Genomic DNA, 26,389 nt, shown 5'->3' on the forward strand with positions numbered 1-26,389 from the left:
CAGGGTCGACCTAATAACTCATGTAAAACATTGGTGAGCCATTTGTCTGTATGGGTCGATCTGTGTTCACTGACCCTTAGTCAGTAATGTTTAAATGCAACAGCCCTACTTGTGTGCTAAACAGGTCTTTCCCATGAATGGCCCTGCATGCTTACTACCTGTGTCGTAGGATTAGTGTGAATGGGTCTGACACGGGTTAAACCCACTTCAAATATAAAGGATAAAACCCTGGTTCTTGGTGTGAAAGGGGTATAAGCATTTGCATGGGGCGAGGCTCCCTCCACCCTCTCTGATCAATACATTGTTGCCGCACTTCTGAACTGAAATATGAACTGAAGCTTACTTACAGAGGTTCTACCTACTAGCTAGCTCTTTGCATTGTCATAATAAAAGATGTGTCACATAAACAATATCAAAGAGCCAACAGAGACTGGTGCTTTGGTCGGGTCAGATATATAACTTTCTCCCCAAAGTAAGTGTATAGTTGTTTCTACTGGAACCAAAAATGAAGATGAATAAAGCAATACTTACCATCTATGGGAGGTACAGTGCCATGCAACAGTATTCATTCCCCTTGGCGTTTTTCCTATTTTGTTGAAAAAAGCCATGGCTTAAAGAAAAAAATGAGCAAACTCATTTGGTGTTCGCCAAAAGGAATGTGGGAGACTCCCCAAACATATGGAAGAAGGTACTCTGGTCAGATGAGACTAAAACTGAGCTTTTTGGCCATCAAGGAAAATGCTATGTCTGGCGCAAACCCAACACCTCTCATCACCCCGAGAACACCATCTCCACAGTGAAGCATGGTGGTGGCAGCATCATGCTGTGGGGATGTTTTTCATCGGCAGGGACTGGGAAACTGGTCAGAATTGAAGGAATGATGGATGGCGCTAAATACAGGGAAATTCTTGAGGGAAACCTGTTTCTGTCTTCCAGAGATTTGAGACTGGGACGGCAGTTCACCTTTCAGCAGGACAAACCCTAACCGTACTGCTAAAGCAACACTCGAGTGGTTTAAGGGGAAATATTTAAATGTCTTGGAATGGCCTAGGCAAAGCCCAGACCTCAATCCAATTGAGAATCTGTGGTATGACTTAAAGATTGCTGTACACCAGCGGAACCCATCCAACTTGAAGGAGCTGGAGCAGTTTTGCCTTGAAGAATGGGCAAAAATCCAAGTGGCTAGATGTGCCAAGCTTATAGAGACATACCCCTAGAGACTTACAGCTGTAATTGCTGCAAAAGGTGGCTCTACAAAGTATTGACTTTGGGGGGGGGTGAATAGTTATGCACGCTCAAGTTTTCTGTTTTTTTTAGTGTGTATATTTTGCATCTTCAAAGTGGTAGGCATGTTGTGTAAATCAAAAAATACAACCCCCCAAAAAATCAATTTTAATTCCAGGTTGTAAGGCAACAACATAGGAAAAATGCCAAGGGGGTTGAATACTTTCGCAAGCCACTGTACAACTATCTAGCTACTGTTTGTTTAAACCAGCAAAATTACAGCTGTGTCACTTAGTCCTTAGCTAACGTTAGCTACCTTACTAGATAGCTAGCTATGTTGCTAACGACAGGCTGGGACCGAGAACGAGATGGTCCCACAAAACGCGCCTCATTTGCACTGAGATGTCACATGAAATCCACCGATTGTCAAGACAAATTCAATTCGAAATGTTACCTACGTTAATATCTTACTATTTATTTACCTTGGTTGTCCTTGGTCGTTTACTGTCACTGCGCTTTTGTCCTTGATGTCGTTCAACAAGTGTGAACATCTTATTTTTTGCTGAGTAACTTTATTACAATTTCCTGCACGTGGGTATGTCACGACAATTTCTACAATTTCCAGCTGGATACAAATTTTAACTCTTAAGATGCGCGCTCAAATCCATATTTTTTTTTACATGTGGGAGAAGTGTGGGGGATGATTAAGAGGATGAGTGGGGTCAGAAGAGAGTGGGATTATCCAGTGTTGACGAGTGGGGAGGATGTGGCAGTAACAGATGAGGAGACAGTAGAGATGATGGCCAAAGCATTTGTCCAAGTGCATAGCTCCGCAAATTTGTCAGACGAGGGGCAGATGGGGAGAGAGAACACGAGAGAGGAGCATCCTGGAGTGCTGGATCGGAGGGAGGATGTAAATGATGCGTTGAATGCACCATTTACCAGGGCAGAGGTGAAAGAGCAATAGGTAAGGCTGGGTTAACTTCACCTGGGAAAGCTGAGGTGTGCTATGTTATATTAGCCCATCTTAGTGATGAGGCACTGGATAAGGTATTGGTGTTGTACAACAGAGTGTGGGAGGAGGGGAAAATTCCAGGCAGTTGAAAGGAGGCAGTAGTGGTACCAATCCGGAAGCCCGGGAATGATCCAACGAAGCCAACAAGCTATCGGCCAATAGCTTTAACATCACATGTATGTAAGATTATGGAACGTATGATGACGGAGAGGCTAACTTACTTCCTGGAGAGCAGAAGGCTAGTATCGCCACATCAGAGAGGGTTAAGGAAAGGTAGGGGAACTATGGATCCAGTGCTCTGCTTAGAAGCAGAGGTCAGGAAGGCTCAGGGTGAACAAGGAGACTGTTGTAGCTGTCTTTTTTGATGTGGAGGCATATGATATGATGTGGAAGGAGGGGTTGTTAATCAAACTTGATATTATGGGGGTAGGAGGAAGAACGGACAACTGGATAAAGGATTTCCTGTTTGGAAGGTCTATCCAGGTGAGTGTGGGGAAGTCTTTATAAGGCAGCTACTTGATAACGGTACACCACAGGGGAGCGTGATTAGTCCTCTGTTGTTCTCAATGATCAATGATTTTTACTTTCAGGTACAGCTGGATATAGGGAGGTCATTATTTGCAGATGATGGGGCCTTATGGAAGAGGGGAAGAAATGTGCCATACATAGTCAGGAAGGTACAGGAAGCAATTGATGAGGTAGAGCGGTGGGCATTAATGTGGGGATTCAGGTTCTCTCTAGAGAAAACTCAAACAGTGTTCTTTACCAGAAGGAAGGTGGGAGATGAGGTATGCTTGAGGTTATATGGGAGAAACTTGGAGAGGGTGGGGGCCTTCAGGTTCCTTGGGGTATACTTTGACACTAGACTGACCTGGGCAGAACACATTGAGAGAGTGGTGGGAAAGTGTAAGAAGGTGCTAAATGTGATGCGCTGTCTGACGGGGAAGGAGTGGGGGGCTGGGCGTTCCTCATTGAAGACCATGTATGTTGCATTGATCCGATCTGTAATAGACTATGGCAATATAGCATATGGTTCGGCAGCCCGGACCTCACTGGAAAGGCTAGATGTCATACAGGGGCAAGGACTCAGAATATGTAGTGGGGCGTTTCGGACGTCCCCAGTGGCTGCATTACAGGTGGAGATGGGGGACATGCCATTGCAGATTAGGAGACAGCAGCTGGCAATTAATTATTGGGTCAACCTACAAGAACATGGGGTGTCTCATCCTGCGAAAGGGATTTTACAGGAATGCTGGGAGCTTTGGGTGGGTGGGTAATACCCAGGCAAAGGAGATGGGACTGTATGGAAGGGAGTTTAGTCCAATGGTAGTTATTCCTGTAAATCCACCATGGCTACTCCCACCTCCAGTCGTTGATCTAGAAGTGTTGGAGAGACTACAGAAAGATAGGGAGGGTGTTGATCCATCTGATTTCTATAAGAGACGTCTGTAAACTGTGTATCAGGATTTTGTGGCCATTTACACAGATGGTTCAAAAGATCCCAGGACAGGACGTACTGGGTCAGCATTTGTAGTGCAGGAATGTGGGGTGGAAGTCAGGAAACGTATTACAGATAATCTGGCTGTATATATACAGCGGAGATGATGGCCATACTGTTGGCCTTGCAGTGGGTGGAGGAAGTCAAACAAGACAGAGTAGTAATTTGCTCTGATTCAAGTGCAGTGTTAATGAGTCTCCAGTCCTTTAGCTCACATAGCAGACAAGACCTGCTTTATGAGGTGCTACAAACCCATGGCAGGATTAAACAGATGGGTATTCAGATAATATTTACTTGGGTCCCAGCCCATGTGGGGGTGGAGGGGAATGAGGCAGTAGATGAACAGGCTAAACAAGCACTTAGTAGTGGGGATGTTGATGTTGAAGTTTCAATGAGCAAGGCAGAGGCAAAAAGACTGATATATACAGTGATGGTGCAGAGATGGCAGGAGCAGTGGAATAGAGATAATAAAGGAAGGCATTTATTTCTATAATTTATTATTATAAGTACAGAGGAAAGTCGGGGAGGGGAGGACGGCAGGAAGGGACAGAAGAGAGGAGGCTATTTTTTACAAGATTAAGGGTGGGACACAGCCAGTTGAATAAGACATTAAATGTGATAGGAAAGCATCCAACAGGAAAGTGTGATTATTGTCAGGAAACAGAGACCGTGGAGCATGTATTGCTACAGTGCGGGCAGTATCAGAGGGAAAGAGAGAGGATGAGATCTAGTATGAGGGAGAAGGGGATACAGGAAGTTAGTTTAAAGAGTATATTGAGTAGAACGTCATTAGATATAGTCTCAAATATTTTGTTATATTTTTTAAGAGCAACGGGGCTGGCAGGTAGGATTTCGTTTCTCCATGTCTCTGGCCCACACTCCAGTACAGTAGATGGTGGTAATGCACCATAACGTTGGATGCCAACTGCCGATAAACCCCACTGAAGAAGTAGAAGAAGAAGAAATACTGTTTTTACCTGACCCAAGGATTTTGAATTGGACATGACTTGTGTGCTAAGTGATATATTGTCGGCAGGAAACAACAGAAAAACAAAAAATAAGGTTATCAAATACCTCCAGAAGAAAGGCCTGCTCAAGAAATCTGTGAGGTGTCCTATCTGTGGCCACAAGCAGAAAATGATCTGGCTTGCGTGCAAAGATGGATACATATGGTAATTTAATATTACAACTGGTATTGATTGGTCTAGAGAACTTTGTTAAAGTTTGAAATGAGGAATACTGTACTGGAATAAATGTTTGAATATGTAAATGTACAGTGAATCTTTCATATTGAGCTTGTATGTAGCCTAGTTAGCTAGTCTCATACGTTCTATGCATGTACACTGCCAGGCCGGGTTGACATTGACCAGTGGAGGCTGGTGGGAGGAGCTATAGGAGGACGGGCTCATTGTAATGGCTGGAATGGAATAAATGGAACGGAGTCAAACAAGTGGTTTCTATATGTTCGATACCGTTCCATTCATTCCATTCCAGCCATTACAATGACCCCATCCTCCTTTAGCTCCTCCCACCAGCCTCCTCTGACATTGAACCATATATTATTTCACCAGCCGGAACACAGATTTTAAAATCTTGCTATAAACATGCATTGAAGAGAATAATCTAAGCTTTCCAGTGGCAAGTGTCCTTCATAATTGTGTATGTCCTGCTCGAGTAATTTGATTTCCAGTCTTTCTACAAGGGCTTGCACTCCTCTGAGTCCAGGCTGCATTCCAACTCTGGACACTCTTGACTGCAAGCCCATGTAGAGCGAGTGAAGAGCTTAGACCCTTCTGGTCTACTTTTGGCCTGCAGCCTACCACTCAAGATGTTTAATGTCTTTCTGGAAAGCTTTTGTTCTCCTATTTCCAACAATGTGGATGTATTCCTACTGCTACTGATCAAGTTAATTGATAATCATGGAATTTAATGTAATAGAATTACTTAGCCTACGTTTCATTTCAATTATCACTTAGTGTCAGTCTCTAAAACACGCACCTGTATCTGAGTTAAATGTGCATGTTTCCTTGCAGGTTTTGCCGAAACAAGAGGAGGCATCATCAGACTCCCTCCTGCTCCATCCGGAAGGATTCAATGTTTAGCCATTCTCGGGTTCCACTTACAGATTGAGTAACATTTCTTCATCGGCAGGTTAATGAATTTGACACAATAAGAACGTTTTGGATAATGTCATTTTTAGAAGGTGGTTCACAATCAGGGTCTGCATTACCCAAAAGGGCTTCCAAAAATCCCTAACACTTTTTTTGTTTTGTTTTTACACTGGGATGGCATGCTTCATTAATGATTAAATAGTTGGGCTAGTGGTAGACCTGCCAAGCTCAGAAAATACATAATTTAACCACTTTGTTTGTTAATAGCTGTCACCCACAGAAAGTCCATACTCTTTCAGCCCCAGAAAAAATTAAGCATAACAACCATACACAAGGTACTGGTGAGTGTGGGGCTCTCTGCTAATTAATTACATGTTAGTTAGTGTTCCATGGCATAGGTTAGTACAGAAGTGGAGCAAGGTATGGCGAGTAGGTCTCTCCAGGCTGAAGAGAATGTGGTTTAAGGGCAAGTTAAGGTTGTGTTACCAAAAGCTGGGTTTCAATGGGTTGAGTCTGGGCCTATCGTGGGTTTAAATTATGAAAAAATGATTTGGGTTTCTATTGTCATATACTATTGATCTGATTTGTTAATTTCTTTGTTGCAATATTGCAGATTTGCACAGGGGCTACACTTGAGGCAAGTTGATATTATAGAGGATGGCATTGCACAGAGCTCAAGGACCCTGACAAGAATGACGAAAAGCCAGAGAAAAGTGAGAGGTGCATTGTGATTGTTACAGTTGTCGATCAACACAGAATTATGAGCAATTTTGACTCTGAAAAAGCCACCAGCTTTCTTTACCTATATTCACTCTGAGGAAATGTTTGCTCACTTTCAAACTGTATGTAAAAGGGTATTTTTAATAATCAGGTTTTGGGGATATTTCATTCATTATTTACTGCACAGCTTAAAGGGGCTCTCTTAAAGGGGCCACCCGTCCCGACCAGTGTTTCCCACAGGTATTTAGATTACTTGTCATGGTGGCAGGCTGGGAAGGGCATGGCGCGACTGGGGAGGCTTGCACCACTGCTGCTGTCCTCATTTATTATTCTTCTGAGCCTACACTATTCAGGCAAATGAAGTAAAAGCTGTTACAAATGTGTTTTGAGTACTGTTTCTAGAGCTGCAACTAACATCTATTTTGATCATCAATCTGTCAGTTATTACTTTGCTTACTCAGTTTGTTTGAATTTTAAAAAGCCTGTTTTGCTGACTGAATATAGGCTGAATGTTTTATCAAATAAATTAAATCAAATTGTATTGGTCACATACAGATATTTAGCAGATATTGCGGGTGTAGTGAAATGCTTGTGTTCCTAGCTCCAACAGTGCAGTAGAATCTAACAATTGACAGCAATACACACAAATCTAAAAGTACATGAATGGAATTAAGAAATATATACATATTAGGACGAGCAATGTCGAAATTGCATAGACTAAAATACAGTAGAATAGAATACAGGACATACATATGAAATGAGTAAAGCAGTATGTAAACATTATTAAAGTGACAAGTGATTCCATGTCTATTTTATTTTATTTAACTAGACAAGTCAGTGAATAACTAATTCTTATTTACCATGACGGGCTACGCTGGCCAAACTCGGACAACGCTGAGCCAATTGTGCACCGCACTATGGGACTCCCAATCATGGCCGGATTGTGATACAGCCTGGAATCGAACCAGGGTCTGTAGTGATGCCTCTAGCACTGAGATGCAGTGCCTTAGACCGCTGTGCCACTCGGGAGCCTATATAGGGCAGCAGCCTATATAGGGCAGCAGCCTCTAAGGTGCAGGGTTGAGTAACCGGGTGGTAGCTGGCTAGTGATGGCTATTTAACAGTCTGATGGCCTTGAGATAGAAGCTGTTTTTCAGTCTCCCTGTCCCAGCTTTGATGCACCTGTACTGACCTCGTACAGGCTGTGGCTCGGGTGGTTGATCTCCTTGATGATCTTTTTGGCCTTGCTGTGACATCGGGTGCTGTAGGTGTCCTGGAGGGCAGGCAGTGTTTACAGTGCATTACAGTACAAATAGCAACAACAGCCAAACTCATTCTCAGTTATTTTGTGACAACTTCCATTAAAGTCTATTTCCACATGAGACAGGAGCAGTGTCAGCTCAAGACGATTTGTGACCCTAAGTGAGATTTGATTTCGGTGGCCCGCCTATAGAAGTTGATGGTCATACTTCCTTGGCACACTCAAGTCTTCTCATATCACTAACATTTGTCTTACCTCTCATTATTGAAGGTCTGCAACAAAGCCCTGAGGAGGTTCAAGAGGAGGAAGGGTTTCCAAATTGGGTCAAGTTCTCTACGGAGATTGGTGGTGATAGATGAATCCATTTCTCACAGAAGAGAGAAGTATAGCATTATCCATTTAGATGTAGTAACATTAATTATCTGAGCTTGGGAACTGAGAGATAATTTCTTGATATATTTTCAGTTGCCTTTTTAAAGTATTCCTCAGAAGATATACTGCTATCGATAGAAAATAGAGGGCTTGCCCATTTCATATACTGAATTATTTAATAAATACATCTCTATGCTCTTGGACACATCATCAGTGATGTTTCCGTGGACCATGTTTCGTGTCTTTCAACATTATACTTCACCCATCAGAATTTAGCTTGTGTCATAAGTGGCATTATGCTAGTTCCCATGGATTTACTGATCCCCCGCCATTCCAAGGCGTGACTAACCACTAGCCAACTCCCTGTCACAAAATAACAATATGCACTTGTTCCTATCTTTCAGTACAACCGTGGAAGGATGGGTCCAACGTGGAAAAGACAGGGTTGGGTGTTTGGGATGATGAGGGTGAGGGTGAAACACAACAGACGGAGTCCAGTTCTTAAAATGGTGGAAAACCGTTCACAGAAATCCTTAATCCCTATCATCAGACGACATGTGCGAAGAGGTTCCACCATTCTGAATGACTGCTGGAGAGCGTATGTCAGGTGTCTGAATAGGCTGGGTTACAATCACCAGACAGTCAACTACACAAACAACTGTGTGCATCCTCACACAGGATGTCACACACAACACATCGAAAAGGCATGGCAGACAATAAAGGGGTAGGTCTGGAGGCTAAGGGGCAATCGGACCAAAAAAGTTAAAAGAAGCATCTCCATTTTATTGAGTGGATGTGCTGGTTGGGTTAAGAAAATAAGGAAGGAGTACTCACTCAATTCTTGAAAGACATCTGATTAGTATATCAGATTTAAGATTATCATTCTTAGCATGCACCCCCTAGAGGAAATGGAGCTGGGAGTACCTGGTGCCGGGTACTTTGTCACATCAATTTAAATAGCGACCCTTTAAATGCACACAACTCCTGCAAGCTCTATTTTGCCGAAATCAACAGAATGTCAACTTTTCATTCATATCAACCAATACGATGTCTTTAGAACTACTATGCTACAGTAAATGAATGTGTTTCATTCTTTTGACAGGGTTATAAGAATGTTTTGTTGCTTTCAGTGTTTTTTGGGTCACTCCACGTACATTTCTTTGATATCACAGAGACTCTGGATTCCATTGCTTCCAAACATATCACTGTCCAATCAATAGGCTATGCACCAACCCTCAGGAAGTGTATTACTTACTCTATTTTGGCGGTTTGGCAGCAGCAATCAGAGCTGATTCGGGAATCAAAGGAGTGATGGGAGGTGCCAGAGAGTGTAAGCTGTTTTTATATATGCTGACCACATCAATCCCTTTGGTTTTGAACACAATTGACATGTTCTCACAGATATCTGGTTATAAGATTGATTGGCAGAAGTCAGCAGCTATGCCTATATCCACATTCTGTCCTCCTGTTGCAATTACTTCATTGCACTTAAAATGGGTGCCATCAGGGATGAATTACCTGGGTATAAGACGGAGCAACAAACTACATAATATCATGCAAATTAATATGATGCCACTACTACAAAAAATAAAGAATAATCTTGATAAATGGAGGTTGCTTAAAACCACAAAAGGATCGGACCCTTTTTTTTCAATTTTCACCTAAAATGACATACCCAAATCTAACTGCCTGTAGCTCAGGACCTGAAGCAAGGAAATGAATATTCATGATACCATTTGAAAGGAAACACTTAGTAGCTGTGGAAATGTGAAATTAATGTAGGAGAATATAACACATTAGATCTGGTAAAAGATAATACAAACAAAAATACATTTTTGCTTTCTATTTTTTTGTTTTGTTCCATCATCTTTGAAATGCAAGAGAAAGGCCATACTATCATGTAGGAGTTTAGGCGCAATTTAGATTTTGGCCACCAGATGGAAGCAGTGTGAGTGCAATGTTTCAGACTGAGCCAGTGAAGCATTGCAATACTGCACAATATTTTGTAGCAAGTCTGTCCAAATGTGCCGAATTGGTCAATTGATACATTTTCAAGTACATACTATAACTATAGTGAACATACAAAAATGATATGGTGATACAACATTTAAGTTTACACACTCCCAGGAGTGGGTGTGGAGCCAGAGACAGCAGGGGTTCAAACTGTAGAACCCAGTTCCTACATTTTAATACTATGCTACATTTTATCTCTGGGACCCTCAGGATGACAAATCAGAGCAAGAATACAGAATGTAAGTACATTATTTACCTTCAGAGGTGAATGTATCAAACCAGTTGCCGTGATAAAAGTATTTTGTTGTTGTGCACTGTCCTTAAACAATAGAATGGTATTTGTTCACTGTAATAGCTACTGTAAATTGGACAGTGCAGTTAGATTAACAAGACTATAAGCTTTCTGCCCATAGAAGACATGTCTATGTCCTGGGAAGTTATTGTTACTTACGTAATTCTAGTCACATTAGCGCATGTTAGCAACAACCGTCCTGGTATAGGGACACCGATCCTGTAGAGGTTAAACTTACTTTATTGGGGCAAAATAAATATTGTTAAAATGGTTGTGGCACCACAGTTTAATTATGTGTCGATGATGCTTCCTGTGACCATTTCTCCCTTACTATTTAAGCAGTACAATCAAATGATTAAGGATTATCTTTGGGATATGAAAAACCCCAGAATAAATGTGAACAAGTTACAGTTGAAGTCGGAAGTTTACATGCACCAAATACATTTAAACTCAGTTTTTCACAATCCTTTAATCCTAGTAAGAAATTCCCTCTCTTAGGTCAGTTAGGATCACCACTTTATTTTAAGAATGTGAAATGTCAGAATAATAGTAGAGAGAATGATTTATTTCAGCTTTTATTTATTTCATCACATTCCCAGTGGGTCAGAAGTTTACATACACTCAATTAGTATTTGGTAGCATTGCCTTTAAATTGTTTAACTTGGGTCAAACGTTTCGGGTAGCCTTCCACAGGCTTCCCACAATAAGTTGGGTGAATTTTGGCCCGATCCTCCTGACAGAAATGGTTTAACTGAGTCAGGGTTGTAGGCCTCCTTGCTCGCACACGCTTTTTCAGTTCTGCCCACAAATGTTCTATACGATTGAGGTCAGGGCTTTGTGATGGTCACTCCAATACCTTGACTTTGTTGTCCTTAAGCTATTTTGCCACAACTTTGGAAGTATGCTTGTGGTCATTGTCCATTTGGAAGACCCATTTAACATCCTGACTAATATCTTGAGATGTTGCTTCAATATATCCACATAATTTTCCTTCCTCATGATGCCATCTATTTTGTGATGTGCACCAGTCCCTCCTGCAGCAAAGCACCGCACAGCATGATGCTGCCACCCCCGTGGTTCACAGTTGGGATGGTGTTCTTCGGCTTGCAAGCTCCCCCTTTTCCCTCCAAACATAACGATGGTCATTATGGCCAAACAGTTCTATTTTTGTTTCATCAGACCAAAGGACATTTCTCAAAAAATAATGATCTGTGCAGTTACAAACCGTAGTCTGGCTTTTTATGGCAGTTTTGGAGCAGTGGCTTCTTCCTTGATGAGCGGCCTTTCAGGTTATGTCGATATAGGATATAGATACTTTTGTTCCTTTTTCCTCCAGCATCTTCACAAGGTCCTTTGCTGTTGTTCTGGGATTAATTTGCACTTTTCACACCAAAGTACGTTCATCTCTAACTTTAAGCATCAGTTGTCAGAGCACCTTTCCGATCACTGCACCTGTACACAGCCCATCTGAAATTAGCCCACCCAACTACCTCATCCCTATATTGTTATTTATTTTGGTCATTTGCACCCCAGTATCTCTATTTGCACATCATCTCTTGCACATCTATCATTCCAGTGTTAATACTAATTGTAATTATTTTGCACTATAGCCTATTTATTGCCTTACCTTCATAACTTGCTACATTTACACACACTGTATATATACAGTGGGGGAAAAAAGTATTTAGTCAGCCACCAATTGTGCCAGTTCTCACACTAAAAAATATGAGAGAGTCCTGTAATTTTCATCATAGGTACACATCAATTATGACAGACAAAATGAGAAATAAAAATCCAGAAAATCACATTGTAGGATTTCTAATGAATATTTGCTAATTATGGTGGAAAATAAGTATTTGGTCAATAACAAAAGTTTCTCAATACTTTGTTATATACCCTTTGTTGGCAATGACACAGGTCAAACGTTTTCTGTAAATCTTCACAAGGTTTTCACACACTGTTGCTGGTATTTTGGCCCATTCCTCCATTCAGATCTCCTCTAGAGCAGTGATGTTTTGGGGCTGTCGCTGGGCAACACAGACTTTCAACTCCCTCCAAAGATTTTCTATGGGGTTGAGATCTGGAGACTGGCTAGGCCACTCCAGGACCTTGAAATGCTTCTTACGAAGCCACTCCTTCGTTGCCCGGGCGGTGTGTTTGGGATCATTGTCATGCTGAAAGACCCAGCCACGTTTCATATTCAATGCCCTTGCTGATGGAAGGAGGTTTTCACTAAAAATCTCACGATACATGGCCCCATTCATTCTTTCCTTTACACGGATCAGTCGTCCTGGTCCCTTTGCAGAAAAACAGCCCCAAAGCATGATGTTTCCACCCCCATGCTTCACAGTAGGTATGGTGTTCTTTGGATGCAACTCAGCATTCTTGGTCCTCCAAACACGACGAGTTGAGTTTTTACCAAAAAGTTCATTTTGGTTTCATCTGACCATATGACATTCTCCCAATCCTCTTCTGGATCATCCAAATGCACTCTAGCAAACTTCAGATGGGCCTGGACATGTACTGGCTTAAACAGGGGGACACGTCTGGTACTGCAGGATTTGAGTCCCTGGCGGCGTAGTGTGTTACTGATGGTAGGCTTTGTTACTTTGGTCCCAGCTCTCTGCAGGTCATTCAATAGGTCCCCCCGTGTGGTTCTGGGATTTTTGCTCACCGTTCTTGTGATCATTTTGACCCCACGGGGTGAGATCTTGCGTGGAGCCCCAGATCGAGGGAGATTATCAGTGGTCTTGTATGTCTTCCATTTCCTAATGTTTGAGGTTGTGGACAGGTGTCTTTTATACTGATAACAAGTTCAAACAGGTGCCATTAATACAGGTAACGAGTGGAGGACAGAGGAGCCTTTTAAAGAAGAAGTTACAGGTCTGTGAGAGCCAGAAATCTTGCTTGTTTGTAGGTGACCAAATACTTATTTTCCACCATAATTTGCAAATAAATTCATTAAAAATCCTACAATGTGATTTTCTGGAGAAAAAAAATCTCAATTTGTCTGTCATAGTTGACGTGTACCTATGATGAAAATTACAGGCCTCTCTCATCTTTTTAAGTGGGAGAACTTGCACAATTGGTGGCTGACTAAATACTTTTTTTCCCCAATGTATTTTCTGTTGTATTTTTGACATTATGTTTTGTTTTACCCCATATGTAACTCTGTGTTGTTGTTTTTATCGCACTGCTTTGCTTTATCTTGGCCAGGTCACAGTTGTAAATGAGAACTTGTTCTCAACTGGCTTACCTGGTTAAATAAAGGTGAAATAAAAAATAAAAAATAAATATTCAAGGGGTAAATTTACACATGATAAAATTGTTCATAGATACTACTGGATCCCAGTTAGATTACATAAAATGGGTTTATTGCAAAATAATTTATGCTGGAAATGCAAGGGTGAAGTAGGTATCTTTTTGCATGCTATATGGGAATGTCCCATGTTGCTCCCTTTTTAAAAAGCTTGAAGAATGGGTGGGACAGCCTATACCGGAGTCCCCACAGCTGTGCTTATTAGGGGATATCTCTATTATATAAAGGTGAGAAGCTAGGGCATAAGTTAGAACAAATGTATGTGTAATTAGTGTTTTTTTGTTAGATTTTTTATTTGCTGTTTAATATTCCAAGCACTGCTATATGGTTGAAAGGTGCTGTCTTGTTTGCTGTCTTGTTGGGTGTTGTTGTTGTTTTTAATGTTATGTAATGGTGTAATGTCATATTGATAAAAAAAAGAAGGAAAAAAATCAAGTGTTTTACCAAAGTTCAACTACTAAAATCAAAAACACATTGTAACATAGTAAATACATATTAATTACATGAGTAAAGGTTAAAGGTGCTGTAACAATGTTTATTCGTAGATTGAGATGGATTCCCATTAATCATAACTACAAGTACTGTATTGGTTGTCTGCCATCGTTGTAACATAGTAATAACTACATGATAATTACATGAGCAATTATTGATGTGTTTCCCTTTACATTAAGTTGCTTGTTCCTGTGTAGAAACATTGTAGTTACTATACTTTTCTTTATAACAACATTTTAACATTTATAACTGACATTTTGATAAATCCTGTGAAATGTGTAATTGCATTGACTCCCGAGTGGTGCCACTAGAGATCCTGGTTCGAGTCCAGGCTCTGTCGCAGCCGGCCGCGACCGGGAGACCCATGGGCGGCGCACAATTGGTCCAGCGTCGTCCAAGGTAGGGGAGGGTTTGGCCGGCAGGGATCTGGGTTCGTTTCCCTCGGGGGGCCAGTATGATTTTTTTTAAATAAAGAAATACATGTATGCATTCACTAACTGTAAGTCACTCTGGATAAGAGCGTCTGCTAAATGACTAAAATGTAAAGTACATTGTAATTACACTTATAGGTGCTGTAACAACAGTTATTCTACATTGAAGTGTATTTCCAAGAAGGCGTAGCAGTGCGGTCGTGCACTATGTGTGTGTCCATGTAAATAGCCAGTTTTTTGTATTTTTGTGTGTATTTTACGTACATATTTCCCTATCACACTTTTCATCCTTCTACTAAATATACTTTCCTGCAACCCGCCTCACTCAATGTGGAACGGATTCTATTATTGACTTACCTTTTATCTAGAATCTCCAGTTGAAACTAGCTAGCCAGCTAACTAGCTACTAAAAAAAAACTAGCTAGCCAGCTAACTAGGTTATCGATCTCATTCCGTCAGTAGAGGATGCCTGGATGTTCTTTAAAAGTGCTTTCCTCTCAATCTTAAATAAGCATGCCCAATTCAAAAAATTCTGAACTAAGAACAGATATAGCCCCTGGTTCTCCTCAGACTTGACTGCCCTTGACCAGCACAAAAACATCCTGTGGCGTACTGCATTAGCATCGAATAGCCCCAACAATATGCAACTTTTCAGGGAAGTTAGGAACCAATATACACAAGCAGTTAGGAAAGCAAAGGCTAGCTTTTTCAAACAGAAATTTGCATCCTGTAGCACTAACTCCAAAATGTTTTGGGACACTGTAAAGTCCATGGAGAATAAGAGCACCTCCTCCCAGCTGTCCACCGCACTGAGGCTAGGAAACACTATCACCACCGATAAATCTAAAATAATCGAGAATTTCAACAAGCATTTTGCTACGGCTGGCCATACTGTCCACCTGGCTACTACTACCCCAGTCACCAGCTCTGCAGCCTCCGCTGCGACTTGCCCATGCCCCCCCCCCCCCCCCCCCTCTTCTCCTTCACACAAATTCAGACAGCTGATGTTCTGAAAGAGCTGCAAAATCTGGACCCCTACAAATCACCTGGGCTAGACAATCTGGACCCTTTCTTTCTAAAATTAGCCGCCGAAATTGTCGCAACCCCTATTACTAACCTGTTGACACTCTAGATCCAAACTGTTACAGACCTATATTCATCCTGCACTAACTTTCGAAAGTTTTTGAAAGCCAAGTTAACAAACAGATCACCGACCATTTCGAATCACTCCGTACCTTCTCCACTATGCAATCCGGTTTCCGAGCTGGTCATGGGTGCACCTCAGCCACGCTCAAGGTCCTAAACGATATTATAACCATGATCGATAATAGACAGTACTGTGCAGCCGTCTTCATCGACCTGGCCAAGGCTTTCGACTCTGTCAACCACCGCATTCTTATTGGCCTCGCCTGGTTCACCAACTACTTCTCAGATAGAGTTCAATGTGTCAAATCAGAGGGCCTGTTGTCTGGACCTATGGCAGTCTCTATGGGGGTGCCACAGGGTTCAAATCTTGCTTTTCTCTGTGTATATCAATGATGTCACTCTTGCTGCTGGTTATTCTCAGATCCACCTCTATGCAGACGACACCATTTTGTATACATCTGGCCCTTCATTGGACACTGTGTTAACAAACCTTCCGTAGCCTTCAACTGCTCCTAAACACAAGTAAAACTAAATGCATGCTTTTCAATCGAACGCTGCTGGCACCCGCTCACCCGACTAGAATCACTACTCTCGACGGGTCTGACCTAGAGTATGTGGACAACTACAAATACCTAGGTGTCTGGTTAGACTGTAAACTCTCCTTCCAGACTCACATTAAGCATCTCCAATCCAAAGTTAAATTGAGAATAGGCTTCCTATTTCAATAGTGAAGCTTAATGTGAGTCTGGAAGGAGAGTTTACAGTCTAACCAGACACCTAGGTATTTGTAGTTGTCCACATACTCTAGGTCAGACCCGTCGAGAGTAGTGATTCTAGTCGGGTGGGCGGGTGCAAGCAGCGTTCGGTTGAAGAGCATGCATTTAGTTTTACTAGTGTTTAAGAGCAGTTGGAGGCTACTGAAGGAGTGTTGTATGGCATTGAAGCTCATTTGGAGGTTTGTTAACACAGTGTCCAATGAAGGGCCAGATGTATACAAAATGGTGTCGTCTGCATAGAGGTGGATCTGAGAGTCACCAGCAGCAAGAGCGACGTCATTGATATACACAGAGAAAAGAGTCGGCCCAAGAATTGAACCCTTTGGCACCCCCATAGAGACTGCCATAGGTCCAGACAACAGGCCCTCCGATTTGACACATTGAACTCTATCTGAGAAGTAGTTGGTGAACCAGGCGAGGCAGTCATTTGAGAAACCAAGGCTATTTAGTCTGCCAATAAGAATGCGGTGGTTGACAGAGTCGAAAGCCTTGGCCAGGTCAATGAAAACGACTGCACAGTACTGTCTATTATCGATCGCGGTTATAATATCGTTTAGGACCTTGAGCGTGGCTGAAGTGCACCCATGACCAGTTCGGAAACCGGATTGCATAGCGGAGAAGGTACGGTGGGATTCAAAATGGTCGGTGATCTGTTTGTTGACTTGGCTTTCAAAAACTTTTGAAAGGCAGGGCAGGATGGATATGGGTCTGTAACAGTTTGGATCTAGAGTGTCACCCCCTTTGAAGAGGGGGATGACCGCGGCAGCTTTCCAATCTCTGGGGATCTCAGACGTTACGAAAGAGAGGTTGAACAGGCTAGTAATAGGGGTTGCGACAATTTCGGCGGCTAGTTTTAGAAAGAAAGGGTCCATATTGTCTAGCCCAGATGATTTGTAGGGGTCCAGATTTTGCAGCTCTTTCAGAACATCAGCTGTCTGGATTTGTGTGAAGGAGAAGCGGGGGGGGGGGGGCATGGGCAAGTTGCAGCGGAGGGTGCAGAGCTGGTGGCCGGGGTAGTGGTAGCCAGGTGGAAAGCATGGCCAGCCGTAGCAAAATGCTTGTTGAAATTCTCGATTATTGTAGATTTATCGGTGGTGATAGTGTTTCCTAGCCTCAGTGCAGTGGGCAGCTGGGAGGAAGTGCTCTTATTTTCCATGGACTTTACAGTGTCCCAAAACTTTTTGGAGTTAGTGCTACAGGATGCAAATTTCTGTTTGAAAAAGTTAGCCTTTGCTTTCCTAACTGCTTGTGTATATTGGTTCCTAACTTCCCTGAAAAGTTGCATATCGCGGGGGCTATTTGATGCTAATGCAGTACGCCACAGGATGTTTTTGTGCTGGTCAAGGGCAGTCAAGTCTGAGGAGAACCAGGGGCTATATCTGTTCTTAGTTCTGTATTTTTTGAATTGGGCATGTTTATTTAAGATTGAGAGGAAATTACTTTTAAAGAACAACCAGGCATCCTCTACTGACGGAATGAGATCTATATCCATCCAGGATACCTGGGCCAGGTCAATTAGGAAGGCCTGCTCGCTGAAGTGTTTTTGGGAGCGTTTGACAGTGATGAGGGGTGGTCGTTTGACCGCGGACCCGTTACGGACGCAGGCAATAAGGCAGTGATCGCTGAGATCCTGGTTGAAGACAGCGGAGGTGTATTTAGAGGGTAAGTTAGTCAGGATGATATCTATGAGGGTACCCATGTTTAAGGATTTAGGGTTGTACCTGGTAGGTTCGTTGATAATTTGTGTGAGATTGAGGGCATCTAGTTTAGATTGTAGGATGGCCGGGGTGTTAAGCATATCCCAATTTAGGTCACCAAGCAGTACGAACTCTGAGGATAGATGGGGGGCAATCAATTCACATATGGGGTCTGTAGCAAGAGGCAACAGTGAGAGATTTATTTCTGGAAAGGTGGATTTTTAGAAGTAGAAGCTCAAAATGTTTGGGCACAGACCTGGATAGTGTGATAAAGCTCTGCAGGCTATCTCTACAGTAGATTGCAACTCCACCCCCTTTGGCAGTTCTATCTAGACGGAAAATGTTATAGTTGGGGATGGAAATTTCAGAATTTTTGGTGGCCTTCCTAAGCCAGGATTCAGACACTGCTAGAACATCAGGGTTGGCGGAGTGTGCTAACGCAGTGAATAACTCAAACTTAGGAAGGAGGCTTCTGATATTTACGTGCAGAAAACCAATACTTTTACGGTTACAGAAGTCAACAAATGATAGCTCCTGGGGAGTAGGAGTGATACTGGGGGCTGCAGGGCCTGGGTTAGCCTCTACATCACCGGAGGAACAGAGGAGGACTAGAATAAGGATACGACCAAAGGCTTTAAGAACTGGTCTTCTAGTGCGTTGGGTACATAGAATAAAGGGGGCAGTTCTCCGGGCGTTGTAGAAAAGATTCAGGGCATTGTGTACAGAAAAGGATATGGAAGGATATGAGTACAGTTCAGGTAACCCTAAGCGTTGGGTAACAATGAAAGAGATAGCATCACTGGAGGCACCGATTGAGCCGGTCTCGGCGTGTATGGGGGGTGGAACAAAGGAACTATTTGAGGCAGTTTGAGAGGGACTAGGGGTTCTACAGTGAAATTGTATAATAAGAACTAACCCAAACAGCAATAGGCAAGGCATAATTGACATGGGAGGGAGGCATAAAGCAGTCATAGGTGTTATTAGAGAGAGCTAAGACAACAACTGGTAATAGCGATAACGTTTGGGCTAAGGCTAAACAGAATAAACAGGACAGGGTACATGTAAAGGAACAGTCCAGCAGGCATCAGCTGTGCAGCTGAGTGATCATAAGGTCCAGTGAACAGCAATATGTGAGTCCGAGAGCAGTTCAAATTGGTGCTTCAGCACAGCTAGCAGGGAGCACAGTTGTAGTTTGCGTGTGCTAGCGGGCCGGGGCTGGCAGATGGATCTTCGTGGTCGTCGCAACGGGAAGCCTGTTGAAACCACATCAGACGATTTCGTCGGCAAACCAGTCGTGTTGGATCGGCGGGGCTCAGTGTCAACACTAGGAGGTCCCGTCCGGTTGACAGAGAGGTAGATAGCCGGGAGATGGGCCTGAGGCTAGCTCAAGGCTAACTGGTGCTTGCTATAGGGCAATGGTAATTAGCCAACAACAGGTTGCAGCTAGCTAGCTGGTTGCGATGATCCGGCGCTAGGGTCCAGTGATTCCGGCAGAAAGTCCAATAAGCTCTGGGTCGATTGCACGCTGTGCAGACTGGCCGACGAATTGTCCAGGCTAGAGCTAGAGCTGGCTGGTGGATAGTGTAGGCCACGGACAATGGTGAAGACGCTAACGGTGACTAATAGCAAGTAGTATAACAAGGTTACGTAATAGGATGCATTGTTAACATGGTGCTACACAGGAGACTGCAAAAGTGTAATTACAGAACATGTTAGTTACATTTGGAACAAGACTTCTTGTAATTACATATACATAAACCATGAGTAATTACACATGTGGAATAACCTCCGACAACTGATTTGTAATTACATATCCTTGTTCCACTTGTGTAATAACCTATATCGCTAAACCCTTTTGATAGTGTAATTACATAGTATTTACATAGTAATTACATGGAACTACTATGTTATAAATACATGTATTACTATTTAGATACATATTAATTAATATACACTTAAGGTGACGTGTTACCCATATATTAAATATTTTAATTACACTGTTAGAATGTTGCAGTCAGAATGACTGCTCATTAGCTTGAAGGGGGATCCATAGAGGCCCAGCGGCTCTAGCGTAAATGTTGAGTGCCAAGCAGGTCCCATATTTACTGTCTTTGTTATGACTCGGCCGGGGATGAAACTCACAACCTTCGATTCTAAGGGTGGACACTCAGAACATGCCACCATGGCTAAATATGTGGTTGCTTCAAGTTGTGTATTTACGGTCTTTTATGTATTGCATTTTCTACAACGGGTTGGTCAAAACAAGCATTGTGATTAGTTGAGACGTGTTCTAAGCCATACTAAAAAACCAGTTTAGCACAGATAAGCCTATGACGCAAAAATGGGAATCTTGTTTTCTGTTCCATCTGAGAAATCCCTGCTCATCCACTGTCCCATCAGCCCTGCCGGCCAATTCATTAATTTGATCTACACTATAAAAGGCATCTAGACATTATTTTCCCTTGCTTCTAGCCTAACATTTGGTTTGCAACAACGGGGATTTGTACAAACGTTGCGGATCTGTCTCTCGACATTTGCAACATTGTTCCAATATTGAAATTCGATCTCCACTGTCCTATTGAAAATGAATTAACGTGTCAGGACGAGACGGACATCTTTTCTCAGCCAGTCGAAATCATGAATCAGCATAATTGTTATGGATTTTTACAAAGAAATGTCAATAGAAAGACAGGTCAAACAAAATGAAATGTAGCCACTTTGCTGTTATTCTAGCTGCACGGTTTGATGTGACTGTGTTTCGGCTGGCGCTAAGGAGGCGCTAGTGTCAAACGCACGTTAGTTTGCAATTTCATCAAGTAAAAACTGGCACACTGGTAATTTCCAGCCCTAACGCCAGGTTCAGCAATTTACCTGTCTAACATCAGCTCACTTGCGCTGAGGTGGGAGAGGTGGCAATATTTTAGGTGTGTACTTAAAAACAAGTGCATAATTGACAATTTCATGCAGTCAAATGACCTAGTGGCTTCATGAGTGGAATATTATTAATATTTTTCATAATTTCACAATTAATTAACATAACAAAAATTTTGCGCATTTTGAATGATCGCTATCATAAACCTCATGAGCGGGACCATTAATGGATTTATGTTTTCACATTAGCCCAAACGCTATATAGCATTTATTATCACAATGTTTTTTCTGATCTTTTGTTTGAATAGGAAAAGATAGACATTGAAGATTAAATAACAAGAACATCTAAGAACAGAAAATAATAACCTGTTTTCACATTTTTATATGCAGTTCAGACTGGTGTTGTACCGCATTGTTTTGGAGTGGGTCCTCAGGGGTGAGACACTGGGTCCAGGAGTCCGGATTCCTCTCCCATCCTGTGTGGTAAATGCCCTCCGAGCCAAAAATTCATCGCCTGGTTTTCATACACTGGTTTTCAAGAAGTGGAAGACTCCCAGGACTTGTGAATAGTAAAAGTTACAGGTACGGTGGCTTGCGAAAGTATTCACCCCCCTTGGCATTTTTCCTATTTTGTTGCCTTACAACCTGGAATTAAAATAGATTTTTGGGGGGTTTGTATCATTTGATTTACACAACATGCCTACCACTTGGATTTTTAAAATTGTGAAACAAACGAGAAATAAGACAAAAAAACAGAAAACTTGAGCGTGCATAACAATTCACCCCCCCCCCCCCCAAAGTCAATACTTTGTAGAGCCACCTTTTGTAGCTATTACAGCTGCAAGCCTCTTGGCCGTCTATAAGCTTGGCACATCTAGCCACTGGGATTTTTGCCCATTCTTCAAGGCAAAACTGCTCCAGCTCCTTCAAGTTGGATGGGTTCCACGCTGGTGTACAGCAATCTTTAAGTCATACCACAGATTCTGGTTTTGGTTTAGGTTAGTACAGTTGAGTGAACTTCAAACCACCTTTCAAGATAAAAATGTCTACATACTGTACTACAATTTAATAAGATATTTATATTAGGGCATTCTATATATCCTATGTTATAAAAAGTACTATAGATGTATTGTACAAATAGTGAAATATGAAATGATGAAAGTGTTACATACCAGTGTGTTTGAACTGGCCCATTTGCTTTAAGTCCTTGTCCAGTCTTTTGTCCAGTACAATGGCAGACAAAGCTTTGTAGGCCTCAGATGTACGGGATATCCACCTCTTCCATCTCTACAGGTCTTCATGGGATCAGCTGTACTGCACATTGTTATACAGCAGTTCACAGCCTGAAATATTATGATTATGAAAAAAAGCGAGCAAAATGCGACAACACATTCAGTTTTATATATATATATATATATATATATATATATATATATATATATATATATATATATATATATATATATATATATATATATATATATATATCATATACATATACATACATACACATACATATACACATACATACATATAAATACATATACATACATATACAGTGCCTTGCAAAAGTATTCATCCCCCTTGATGTTTTTCCTAATTTGTTGCATTACAACCTGTAATTTAAATTGATTTTTATTTGGATTTCATGTAATGGACATACACAAAATAGTTCAAATTGGTGAAGTGAAATAAAAAAAAATAACTTGTCACATAATTAGTTAAATAAAGTCCACCTGTGTGCAATCTAAGTTTCACATGATCTCAGTATATATACACCTGTTCTGAAAGGCCCCAGAGTCTGCAACACCACAAAGCAAGGGGCACCACCAAGCAAGCGGCACCATGAAGACCAAGGAGCTCTCCAAAAAGTTCAGTGACAAAGTTGTGGAGAAGTACAGATCAGGGTTGGGTTCTAAAAAAATATCTGAAACTTTGAACATCCCACAGAGCACCATAAAATCCATTATAAAAAAAATCTAAGAATATGGCACCACAACAAACCTGTCAAGAGTGGGCCACCCACCAAAACTCATGGACCAGGCAAGGAGGGCATTAATCAGAGAGGCAACAAAGAGACCAAACGAGCTGCAACGCTCCACAGCGGAGATTGGTGTATCTGTCCATAGGACCACTTTAAGCCGTAAACTCCCAGAGCTGGGCTTTACGGAAGAGTGGCCGGAAAAAAGCCATTGCTTAAAGAAAAAAACAAAGCAAACACGTTTGGTGTTCGCCAAAAGGCATGTGGGAGACTCCCCAAACATATGGAAGAATGTACTCTGGTCAGATGAGACTAAAATTGAGCTTTTTAGCCATCAAGGAAAATGCTATGTCTGGCGCATACCAAACACCTCTCCTCACCCCGAGAACACCAAGCATGGTGGTGGCAGCATTATGCTGTGGGGATGTTTTTCATTGGCAGGGGCTGGGAAACTGGTCAGAATTGAAGAAATGATGGATGGCACTAAATACAGGGAAATTCTTGAGGGAAACCTGTTTCAGTCTTCCAGAGTTTTGAGACTGGGACGGAGGTTCACCTTCCAGCAGGTCAATGACCCTGAGCATACTGCTAAAGCAACACTTGAGTGGTTTAAGGGGAAACATTTAAATGTCTTGGTATGGCCTAGTCAAAGCCCAGACCTCAATCCAATTGAGAATCTGTGGTATGACTTAAAGATTGCTGTATACCAGCGGAACCCATCCAACTTGAAGGAGCTGGAGCAGTTTTGCCTTGAAGAATGGGCAAAAATCCCAGTGGCTAGATGTGCCAAGCTTATAGAGACATACCCCAAGAGACTTGCAGCTGTAATTCCTGCAAAAGGTGGCTCTACAAAGTATTGACTTTGGGGGGGTGAATAGTTATGCACGCTCAAGTTTTCTGTTATTTTGTCTTATTTGTTGTTTCACAATAAAAAATATTGTGCATCTTCAAAGTGATAGGCATGTTGTGTAAATGAAATGATACATAACCCGAAAAAATCCATTTTAATTCCAGGTTGTAAGGCAACGAAATAGGAAAAATGCCAAGGGGTGTGAATACTTTCGCAAGCCACTGTATATACATATCCTTTTCTTAAATATATTTCCCTTTATTACTTTCCAACCCCACCACCCCTTTCCCTAATTGTAGTAAACTAGTGAACAACAACGCTTAGGCCTCTATTTCCAGTTTATACATCCAAACCTCACAACTGCGGGACAGGTACAGGATGGCAACAACAACTGCACCAGGAACGCACAATCCCTCCATCATTGCTCAGACAGTCAGCAATAGGCTGCGAGAGGCTGGATTGAGGGCTTGTAGGCCTGTTGTAAGGCAGGTCCTCACCAGACATCACCGGCAACAACATCGCCTATGGGCACAAACCCTCCGTTGCTGGACCAGACAGGACTGGCAAAAAGTGGTCTTCACTGACGAGTCGCGGTTTTGTCTCACCAGGGGTGATGGTCGGATTCGCGTTTATCGTCGAAGGAATGAGCGTTACACCGAGGCTTGTACTGTGGGGCGAGATCGATTTGGAGGTGGAGGGTCCGTCATGGTCTGGGGTGTCACAGCATCATCGGACTGAGCTTGTTGTCATTGCAGGCCATCTCAACGCTGTGCGTTACAGAGAAGACATCCTCCTCCCTCATGTGGTACCCTTCCTGCAGGCTCATCCTGACATGACCCTCCAGCATGACAATGCCACCAGCCATACTGCTTGTTCTGTGCATGATTTCCTGCAAGACAGGAATGTGAGTGTTCTGCCATGGCCAGCGAAGAGCCCGGATCTCAATCCCATTGAGCACATCTGGGACCTGTTTGATCGGAGGGTGAGGGCTAGGACCATTCCCCCCAGAAATGTTCGGGAACTTTCAGGTGCCTTGGTGGAAGAGTGTGGTAACATCTCACAGCAAGAACTGGCAAATCTGGTGCAATCCATGAGGAGGAGATGCACTGCAGTACTTAATGCAGCTGGTGGCCACACCAGATACTGACTGTTACTTTTGATTTTGATCCCCCCTTTTTTCAGGACACATTATTCAATTTCTGTTAGTCACATGTCTGTTGAACTTGTTCAGTTTATGTCTCAGTTGTTGAATCTTGTTATGTTCATTCAAATATTTACACATGTCAAGTTTGCTGAAAATAAACGCAGTTGACTGTGAGAGGACGTTTCTATTTTTGCTGAGTTGATATACATTTTATGGACACAATCAATTTTACAATAATTCCATTTTGTTTGTTTTTACTACAGAACTTTCTCTACCCTCAACCTCTCCGATCATTTTCATGATGTCCATCCTGTTTGCTTCTATATGCCATATCTTTCTAACTGTGCTCTTTCACAAAGGTCTCAACCTATAACGTATATACTTATTATGGACACAGTATGCTTTACATTAGTTATCTTGTTGTTATTAGTTATTAGTCACATCCTTCAGCTCCATTCAACACAGCCATCTTTTACTTTTTATTTGCATCTTATAGTGAATGGCATTCTGGGATTAGGGAGTTTTCACCAAGTCAAACATAAACAGACATGGCTGCCATCACAAAGAATTTAGCTGCTGTTAACTTAGCTGACACACATTTATTTTCTCAACAACATTACATTGGTCTCTTGTGCTCACCAGAGATATGGTACATTGTAAACTAGTCTAGCTGTTAGGTCGCTAACTTATGTTTAGTTTTTTGTCAGCACAACCTGTTATTTAGACTGGTTTATGGAATGAGTTTGGCTGTGGATGTGTTCTGTGTGATGCTTGGATGATGAAGTTCGCATTTATCTTTTACAATAAAAGGTGAAATTGAGGAATAAAGTTTAAGACATTTATTTTCCATCAGTACAAAAAAATATTTAGATGCTGTTCAGACAACAATGCTGTTTAGAAGCGTTTGTAGCGTCATACTTTCTGTTGCTACTGTTCCAATCACATATTTGAGATCGTACGCTGCAGGGACCACTCAACAATGATCACAAATACGTGAATGGGTTAAGGAGTATTTACATCATATTTACTATTTCAAATTGCTCCTAACCATCTTCTGCATCTCTCCATATCTTTTACCAGAAAACAGTGAAATTTGGGGCCTTATTCCCTTGATTTCCTGTATAAAGTGCGTGACGTGATCCGTTTTTTGCAGCTGATTCGCAGCTGTTTCAGTAC

Source organism: Coregonus lavaretus, assembly GCF_964263955.1.
Source record: "Coregonus lavaretus genome assembly, chromosome: 21".
Classification (NCBI taxonomy): Eukaryota; Metazoa; Chordata; class Actinopteri; order Salmoniformes; family Salmonidae; genus Coregonus; species Coregonus lavaretus.